The sequence below is a fragment of the Sebastes umbrosus genome, chromosome 4, assembly GCF_015220745.1.
Source record: "Sebastes umbrosus isolate fSebUmb1 chromosome 4, fSebUmb1.pri, whole genome shotgun sequence".
Lineage (NCBI taxonomy): Eukaryota > Metazoa > Chordata > Actinopteri > Perciformes > Sebastidae > Sebastes > Sebastes umbrosus.
In genome coordinates, this window is record NC_051272.1 from 33,082,153 (window position 1) to 33,091,886 (window position 9,734).

At 41.1% G+C, this 9,734-nt stretch overlaps 1 protein-coding gene across 1 annotated transcript in view; it reads right to left on the reverse strand.

The window, feature by feature from the left end:
• The window catches only part of chst6 (carbohydrate sulfotransferase 6), a 33,429-nt gene extending 26,131 nt beyond the window's left edge, over window positions 1-7,298 (reverse strand). Inside the window, exon 1 of the mRNA XM_037767067.1 lies at window positions 7,024-7,298. The gene's annotated coding sequence lies outside the window, so the exon portion shown is untranslated. The remainder of the gene's footprint in view (window positions 1-7,023) is intronic.
• Window positions 7,299-9,734: the final 2,436 nt, after the last annotated feature.

A 9,734-nucleotide genomic window follows, 5' to 3' on the forward strand; every position in this document is an offset into this window, starting at 1 on the left:
TCATAGCTTTTAACGCAGGGTGCAGAACCCTCGGAACCTCCTCCACTGTCACCTCTCTGTTGTCAGTGTCATTCCTACACCCAGACTGAGGTGTAGGAATTTGTGGTGTAGAGACTACAGGTAAAAGAAATGCACTGCACCTTTTTTTATTAGCTTCTGGTGCCTGTAATTTCAGATATTGTACTGGCATCACCTATAATCATGATTAAAAGCATATCAGTATGTCATTTGGTACCCCGTTACATTCATGAAGTCAAAACTGCAGCTACTGGTGACAAAGTTAAGAGCGAAAAACAACAACGTTACTGGGTGAGCGATCTAATCGACGTGAACGTCAGAGTTTGGGTGTGTCCCATTTTCACGCATGGGAAAAGATGCTGTAAAGACAAACTTATTGTCTGTGTTATTTATTGGTTTTGATGTGAATTATTCACACTCTACGGTGTTGACTACATTAAGTCAGAAAGATTAGTGACATGGTTTGATTTGATTAAAACCTGATTCTATTGAGCAGGTTCCTCAGGCACGGCTCAACAATAAGGATTGCTCACATGCAAGTATAATGCCACATTGGGCTTGTAAATCTAACAACTTCCTGTTTCCTTTAGGTGGCGCTATGACTATCACTCATAATTGAACGTATACGTCTTGATGCTGGGACTCTTATAAAACATGTCAAATTTGGGGAAGATTGGACAATGTATAGTCAATTTACAACAACTTCCTGTTTCCTGTAGGGGGCGCTATGACTTTCACTCATAATACCACATATATGTCTTCAGGCCTGGACTATTATCCAGCTTGTGAAGTTTGGAGCAGATTGGACTATGTAAAGTGTGTTGTTGCGTGCCATTTTTGGTATGATGTTCTTCAGAACAGAACTGGTTGAACCATATTTACCAGAAACAAAAAAGACTTTCTGTTCCAGCACGTCATTCATGATTGTCACACCTTCACACATTCACTCAGCTGCTAAACTTCACATTAAATGAGGTATTTTCTGAATGTAGTTTGGTCTGATGCTTCTGTGTTGGCAGTCTGCTGAAACATCGTGGTTAACGTGAGACGCATTCCTGTCCTGATTGGACCAGTCCGACCATATTCCAGAACAGTTAACAATAAACCTTCAGACTGACGGAAACCACCTGGACCTGGACCTGGTCCAAGATGTGGTGCTGGAACTGGTCCAAGACCTGGTCCTGGACCTGAGTTTTCTTAAACATGTGATCAGTCTAACATATTAAAATATGACACATTTATGTTGGAAATGTGATGAATGGTGGTAATAATATTTTCAATTGATGATTTACATGTGATCTAATTTATTCTGGGTTTAGACTAGATTTAGTTGCCCCAAATTTCTCAGTTATGATGAGGGTCCAGTCCTGAGGACATGTACATGCAATTCATAGTTTTCAGACACGTGACACGCGCCGCTAACTGGAGGGCAAAACAATGGACCAAGATGGCGGCTCACAGTGAATTATCCGTAGCAGGGAAGCACAAGCCTGTCAACTTTCCATCTGTTCAAAGCCACGAATATTTAGATCATCTATCAACATCAGAAAAACAAAGATACGAGCACAAACTACAAAAAAGTGACAAAATGGCGTCTTCTCACATGACGTATGACATCACCGTTCGAGCGATCAAAAATTCCTTCACAATTTATCATCACAGTAGTTTGAGGGTTATACTACCCAAATTTCACGCGAATCCGATGAACTCTCTAGGAGGAGTTCGTAAAAGTATGCATAAGATACATAAATTACATGAAAAACATCAAATTCAATATGGCCGACTTCCGGGTGGGCGGAGCTAATGAAATCCGATGAGGAATACGTTTCAAATAATGAGTGGAATATGCATACCAGGTTTCATGAATATAGGAACAACTTTGACCAAACTACGGCCTAAAGTGAAGTTACAACAGCATCCTGTGTCTTGGCGAAACATCAAAATTCGCCACGCCGCCACAAGAACGCAGTTTCACGAAAACACAAAAGCTTCGCAATTTAGTATCATGAAGGTGTTGAGATTCTGCTGCCCGACTTTGAGATGGATCACTTGTATCCTCTAAGAGGAGTATCACAAAGTTTCATACCTAAAAAGTGACAAAATGGCGTCTTCGCACATGACGTATGACATCACCATTCGAGCGATCAAAAATTCCTTCGCAATTTACCATCACAGTTGTGGGAGGGTTATACCACCCAAATTTGACGTGGATCCGATAAACTCTCTAGGAGGAGTTCGTAAAAGTATGCATAAAATACATGAAAAACGCACATATTCCAATATGGCCGACTTCCCGGTGGGCGGAGCTAATGAAACCCGATGAGGAATATGTCTGAAATAATGAGCAGGATGTGCCTACCAAATTTCATGAATATAGGATCAACTTTGACCAAACTATGGCCTTCCACGCGTTAGGGGGCGCTATGGAGCCGGCTAAACATGCTGAACCCAATAACTGTACATTTACATAAAGTTCACAGGTGTCCATCATTTTGCCAAGTTTCATGAGTTTTCGAGTACCTCAAGGTATGTTCAAAACCTAAAAGACATAAGGGGGCGCTAGAGAGCCAACATGCCACGCCCAAGCAAAATTTCACTACTAAATCAAAGTAATTACTAGTTTGGATGTGCATGTAAAGTTTCATGAGTTTTTGTGCATCCTAAAGTCTTCAAAGATGTGTTCGTAAATTTAAAAAAAACGCAGGAAGTCCAAGATCGCTGACTTCCTGTTGGCTGAAAAAATCTCAAAAATATTTAACACGAACTTCAAGACGTATGCAATGATATACTTGAATTTCATGAAGATCGAAGAAACTTTCCCTGAAAAACAGCCTACATTAGGGGGCGCTATCTCGCCCGCTGGCGACACCCGATCCGAATCACTACAGAATTTTGAATTTCGCGCCACTTCTGACGCATATTCCACTTTTGGTGAGTTTTTGGGGATGGAAAAGGCCACAAAAATGCGATATTCCAGCAGAAAAATAATAATCCTTAGAAAAACAATAGGTTTCCTTGCACTTTCGTGCCAGGACACCGTTGGGGTCCTGGCACTTTTGTGCTCGGGCCCTAATAAATATAAAAACATATCTAAAAGTGGTAAACACCCACAGCATACAGACAGCTGTCCTTCCTGCATTTATCAGTTTAAACTGGGTTGTTTTTAGCCTGGATTATGACTGTAGCTTCCTCGTATTTGTGTTATATTATTTTACGATCTGCGTACCGAGCTATGATTGGTCAGTAAGCGGTGCTATTATACGAGTTGATCTCTTATCTGGAGCAGGTTAGGTGTTAAGCATCAGTTACCATGGTATTTTTTATTTAGCGAATGCAAAGTCCTTGAGCCATGCAGTTGCCTCCTGGTCTGCTGTATGGAGGGTGTCTAACCCTCCTTTTAGACTGTGGAGCGGGCAAGCTTCAATGATGTGTTCCATTGTTTGGACCTCTCCACAGGCACACAATGGGCTTGGGCTGCTGCCCCATTTGTGAAGGCTGGCCAAGCAGGGGCCATGTCCGGACCTGAATCTATTAAGAGTTGACCACTGTATCCTTGGCAGGTTGGTGCCAGGGACCTGTTGGGTGGGGGCTGACACCAGATGTTTGTTTGGGACATCCTTGGACTCCCATTCCTTTTCCCAAGCTGATTGGGTGGTGAAGTCGGCTGGTGGGGTATTCTTCCATATCGGTCGTCTAGATGGAAGACGGGCAGTGGGTGGGTTGAAGATGTCTGCATGGATTGGTAGATGGGGAGAGTCTTCGACCTTTTGAAGCATCCTTTGAGTAGATGCTACTCGCCGGATATGTGGGGGGGTTATATTGGATAGGACAGGGAGCCAGGGGAGTGGTGTTGAACGAATAGTCCCGCTTATGATTCGCATGGTTGTGTTGAGCTGGGTGTCCACATGGTGTGTATGGGGTGACCTGGACCAAACAGGGGCACAGTATTCTGCTGCAGAGTAAGCAAGGGCCAGTGCCGAGGTGCGCAATGTGGGGGCTGCTGCCCCCCATTTTGAGCCAGCGAGCTTACAGAGCAGGTTGTTTCTAGTCTTCACCTTAGCTGCCGTTCCTTTCAGGTGTTCCTTGAAGGATAGGGTCCTGTCAAGTGTCACTCCCAGGTAAGTTGGGTTGAGGGCGTGCTTCAGCTTAAGTTACCATGGTGATCTACCCCGATAAGAAGTGAACCACCGTCGTAGGGCTGAAAACCCTGAAGGGTTAACCGATTCAGGTGTCTGAATAGCTTCAGGACTTAAAAACAGTATAACACCAGTATTACTATCTCTACACCTCAGACCACTATAGTCCATGTTTTTATACATTCAGGTGTCTGAATAGCTTCAGGACTTGTATTAAAGTACATGCAGTGGTGTAAGTATTCAGATCTTGTACTTCAGTAAAAGTAGCAATACTACCATGTAGAAATACTCTGTTACAAGTAAGAGTCCTGCATTCAAAATCTTTCTTAAGTAAAAGTGCAAAAATATGAGCATATGAATGTACTTAAAGCCCCAAACATAAAAATACACATTATGCAGAATAATGTATATTATTGGATTATACTTATTGATGCATTAATGTGTTCATCGCTTTAATGGTGCAGCTGGTAAAGGTGGAGCTCATTTTAATGACTTTATATACTGCTGGGTAGTTTAATCTATAATAATACATCATCATTTATTCGTTGATTATATTTTGTATTAATAATCTGAATCTGTAAAGTAACTAAAGTTATTAAATCAATGTAGTGGAGTTAAAAGTCTATATATTTCCCTCTGAGATGTAGTGGAGTAGAAGTAGAAAGTATCAGAACATGGAAATACTCAAGTAAAGTACAAGTACCTCAAAATAAACTTAAGTACAGTACTTGAGTAAATGTATTTAGTTACTTTCCACCACTGAGTACATGTTATACATGTTGTGTTTTTCTAAGCATTCTTTACTGCTCCCGTTGGAATAAAATAATTGTTGATTATTTAACTGCAAAGTAGTAATGTGTTTTTGATACCTTCACTTTTTTGCATTAAATCATACCGGGATGTTTGCTGAAATTGATTAGATGTGGCACAGCCCTACCTAGAAAAATTTCCACCAGCCGCCACTGGTTAACCCTGAAGTTACCTTGCTAACATCCCACTTCGTAGTACAGGTCTCAGGTTAGGTTAATTGTTGACTGTAAATTGTGCGCAGGTGTGAATGTGAGCATGTGTCTCTCTGTGTCAGCTGGGACGGCTCCAACTACCCCATGATAGATACAGATAATGGATGGATGGATGAATGGCAATTTACAAAAATCTACCTGCCAAGGAAGCATACCATACTGCACCTGTATAAGGTGTGGTACCTAATAAACCTGTTTAAGCACCTGTGGTTGATGGTTAATTTGGCAGGTCAGCTGCAAGCTGAGTTTGAATGCAGTTAAAGATGTTGTGTAAAGCTGCTTGTTGTGCTCAGCTGTCTAAATCAAGGAACAACAACTCGACAAGCTCCTCAGGGTTGTTTCAGAGTGTCATGCAGCTGCATACTAGAGAACAGCCGTGAGTATCAGTGGAAAGAGCACTGTGTTCAGAGGATAAATAAACTACAGAGCCTGGGCAGTCTTCTCCAACAACAACCTCAAACAGCTGTCCACTTTGTCAAATCTTATTGGTTGAAGGCTACTTTCAATTAATGGTGCTGCTAAACACTATGCAAGCATGTCACACTCCTGTAATAAAAAGTTGACGTAACTATTAACATCTGGCTACTGATCATAACACAGCAAACATTAGGGCAGGACTTTACCATATCATGACATGATCACACTGTGTTATTATTCTACGTGAGGCTCCCTCTGCTGTCAGAGTGGATCATTCCTAGCTAATAGTAATGTTACTTACTTAGTTTTTGTTTTTACATTAGTTTTGTCCGATGTTGCAAGGCGGGATATATAATAATAATAATAATAATAATAATAATCATTATTTGTAAAGCACCTTTCTAAACATAGTTGCAAAGTGCTTGCACAGATACAATAAAATACAGACAAATTAAAATCAACAGTAAAAGAACAAAACATAAAGACCAAATAATGAGAAAACTTTAACCCGTAACCAGTGGTATCAGAACAATAAGTTACTACACATAAGCCAAAAGAGGACAATATAAGGTGTGGGGAAAAGGTGCACCAAGCTGTTGCCTTACGGAGTTAAAAAAGCCTTTTTTTATAAAAATGGGTTTTTAAAAGAGATTTAAAATTGATAGTAGAGCTAGGTACAACCAGTAGAGCCAAGTCAGAGGACCTCAGGTTAGGCGGTGGCACATAGGGTGTAAGGAGCTCAGTGATCTAGCTTGGTGCCAAACCATGCAGAGCTTTAAAAGTTAATAATAAAATCTTAAAATCAATTCTAAATGTGATATATATATAGTATATATATAGTCAATATCAGAAAAAGCATCCCATAAATATTGTCATTCAACCATGTTGCCCACTCATAGGCTGCAGGCTGCTCCCCACGTGTCTCACATTACCTCCATGACCGTGTCCTGGGTCTACTCCAGGGTAGATCTCCCCAGGGGGGGGGTGGGCTACTTCAGGCTGGTTCAGAGAGAGAGAGAGGGCTCCGGGAAAATGTGGAACTCATCTTTTCTTTCGGACCGATCCCAGTTCTTTTCACATCTCAAGGACATGATTCTCACCGTGTGGCCCCCGGTAACATGACAGAATGGGAGCTGTACAGACCCGGTCTAGAAGGGGTTAATCATGGGGTCTTACGGAGCCCCTCTGTTCGGTTAATAAACTCTGAGATGGTTTAAAAAAGTTTCTGTCTCCGTTTAGCCACCAACCAACCGTCAGTATCTACTGTGTCTGAGTCTATTGATGTGATTAGTCCTAATAAATGTCTCCTCGAGCTTCAGCTCATTTAAGGTGAACAGAAAACATCGTCCCTGACCGGAGAGGAGACACGGTTAGTTAGTGGGGTAGTCGTTATTGAACTTTTTACCCCACATATAGCAGAACTATCTTACCTTCAGCTCGGTGTATGTCGTCGTGCTGCCTGTCGACGGAGCCGGTGCTCGGTGCTGTATGTGTCTGTCCCAGCACCGTGTGGTTGTCTCCTCTCTTCCCCTCGGTGCTCGGTGCTCCTCGGTTACTCCCACCGTCCGTCCCTCTGTACACACAGAGCGGTGTGTTGAAACGTGGCCAGCGGCTCTCTGAGCTGAGCTGCCTGGCAGCGGGCTGGGCGGGGGCTGCTGGGTAGACTGGGTTGGGGACTGGGTTGGGGACTGGGTGGGGGGGTCACCAGGATGAGAGGAGCAGGAGGGACCTGAGACAGTATAACCGTCTCAGCAGCAGGACAGCAGCTCTTCAGAGGGTCTTTACTGAGCCAGGGCTCAGACCTAGACCACTACAGTTAGACCCTCTACTCTCTCCTCTCAGCTACTGCCATTCATTACTGGGTCAATCTCAATAGTAGCCTAAAGTTAGCCCATAATCCGATACTTTAAAGGTCCCATATCATGCTCATTTTCAGGTTCATACTTGTATTTTGTTTCTACTAGAACATGTTTACATGCTGTAATGTTAAAAAGAACAACCTCTATTTTCCTCATTCTGTCAGCCTGAATATACCTGCACTCACCCTCCGTCTGAAACGCTCTGTTTTAGTGAATTTCAAAGGAATTGCAACGGACAGGCTAGGCAACAGCTTGGGTCCATGTTTACTTCCTGTCCGCTGTTGTTATTTACATACGCTGCAACAGGAAATAAACTGGGACCCATTTAGAATGTTTAAACCCGTGTAATGGGCATACAATTCAAATTCTGTTAGAATCATTTCATGTATGTATAAAGGGCTATTAAATCTTAAAATAGTACACTCAACGTTGTATATTAAAACAAAATGGGAGAAGGAAGCAGAGATGATCATACCTGAGGAAGAATGGACAACAATATGGTCATGTCAATGGAAATGTACCAGCTCATAAAATTGGAGGGAATGGAGTTGGAAAAGCCTGATAAGGTATTTCATTACACCCTCTTGGAAATCCCTTGATGATGGGAACTCCCCAGCTTGCTGGAGAAATTGTGTAAATCTGAATGCACATCATTACCACGTTTTTTGGGATTGTCCTGTCGTTCAAGATTATTGAAGAGAGATTCATGATGCTTTACAAGATATTTTCAGATGTCATGTTCACATGGAGTGCAAGACTTTATTTTTTGGACTTATGCCTCAAGAATGGTTGAAAAGAGACACATATTTATTAAATATATTGCTGGTAGCTGGTAAAAAGGCTCTTACGTGTATGTATACAGGATCTGTAAATTATGTCATGTATGTTTGTTGCAAAGTGTCAATAAAAATATAATTAAAAATAATGTAATGGTGCCACACACATTCTTCAACCTGAGGCCTGTTTCACAAAACCAAGATAACAGATTAAGCCTGGGTTTTCCAGTTATCCTGGCTTAGTTTTACCTTGACTCAGTTTCACGAAAGCAGTGGCACATCAGTTACCATGGAGATTGATTCTGTGCAGCTAGCCTGCTCCAGACCAGGCTAACAGCCAGGCTTGATTTATCCTGGTGTCTTATCTGTTCAGTCAGCAGTCACTCCGATCAGAAACCAGTGTGTTTCTTACAGGTAGTCTATGATCTTATGCATGTATTTTGTCTTATTTTTATTAGCCTGCATTCAAATAAAATATTTTAATGTAGGCTAATAAAAATAAGTACTAACTGAATACATACCATCATTCAGTTAAGTACTGTTATTTTAACATTGTGATCATCATTCATTTTTATTTTTATAATCATTCATGTGATAATCATTATTACGGTTATATTGTGTTTATGAAGACTGCTGTTCATATTGTTGTTAGAGGTTTGACGAATGCATTATTGATTAGAAATGGCTGATAAAGTTCACTGGACCAGTAACTATATAGTGTACTGTATATTATATAGTGTATATATACATGTGTATATATAGTGTACTGTATATTCATGAAACAACAGGGAGAGGATACCACAATGCTTAGACCTTTTATTTTTCTTGGATCACTGGTCTGCTGGGAGAGAAACACACAGCAATGATTAATACATTGTGTTACTATGTACACTTACAGTGTACATTGAAATGATCACTTACTGCTCTTTCTAATCCCCTCAGTTTGTATTGTTAAGTGTGTGCTGTACAGACATCTGACAGTTTGTGAATTCTGTAAAACACATATCAGTTCTTAACTCTGCATAGTGTGGATGTCCTACACTCACTACGATGCCAGGCTGCTCTCAGGCTGTACAGTATCTGGGTCCTGTTAAAAATTATGTTTTCCATGAGCACCACATCACTGCCTTTTTATCCATCATGGACTAAATAAGTATTTCCATTGACATAGGCCACATCCAGCCTTCTTTCTTTCTTTCTTTCTATATAAATAATGGTCGTAATGGGGCAGACCATGCACAATTCCTGCTGTGTTAATTAATTTGTTTTAAAGAACTGACAAACTGTCAGATGCCTGTAGGCATACAGCACACACTTAAAAAACAAATATAGTTTGCAGAGGTGCAAATATCAGTGCAAAAAGTGATTTATTTAAAAAGAGTCAACGTTTAAAACCACTAAAAACCCTGCAGGACTTGTATCATGATCTGGAGATAAAAAGACAGACATTGAGGAAATTAGAAAGAGAAGTAAGTGATCATTCCAGTGTAAACTGTAAGCATGTAC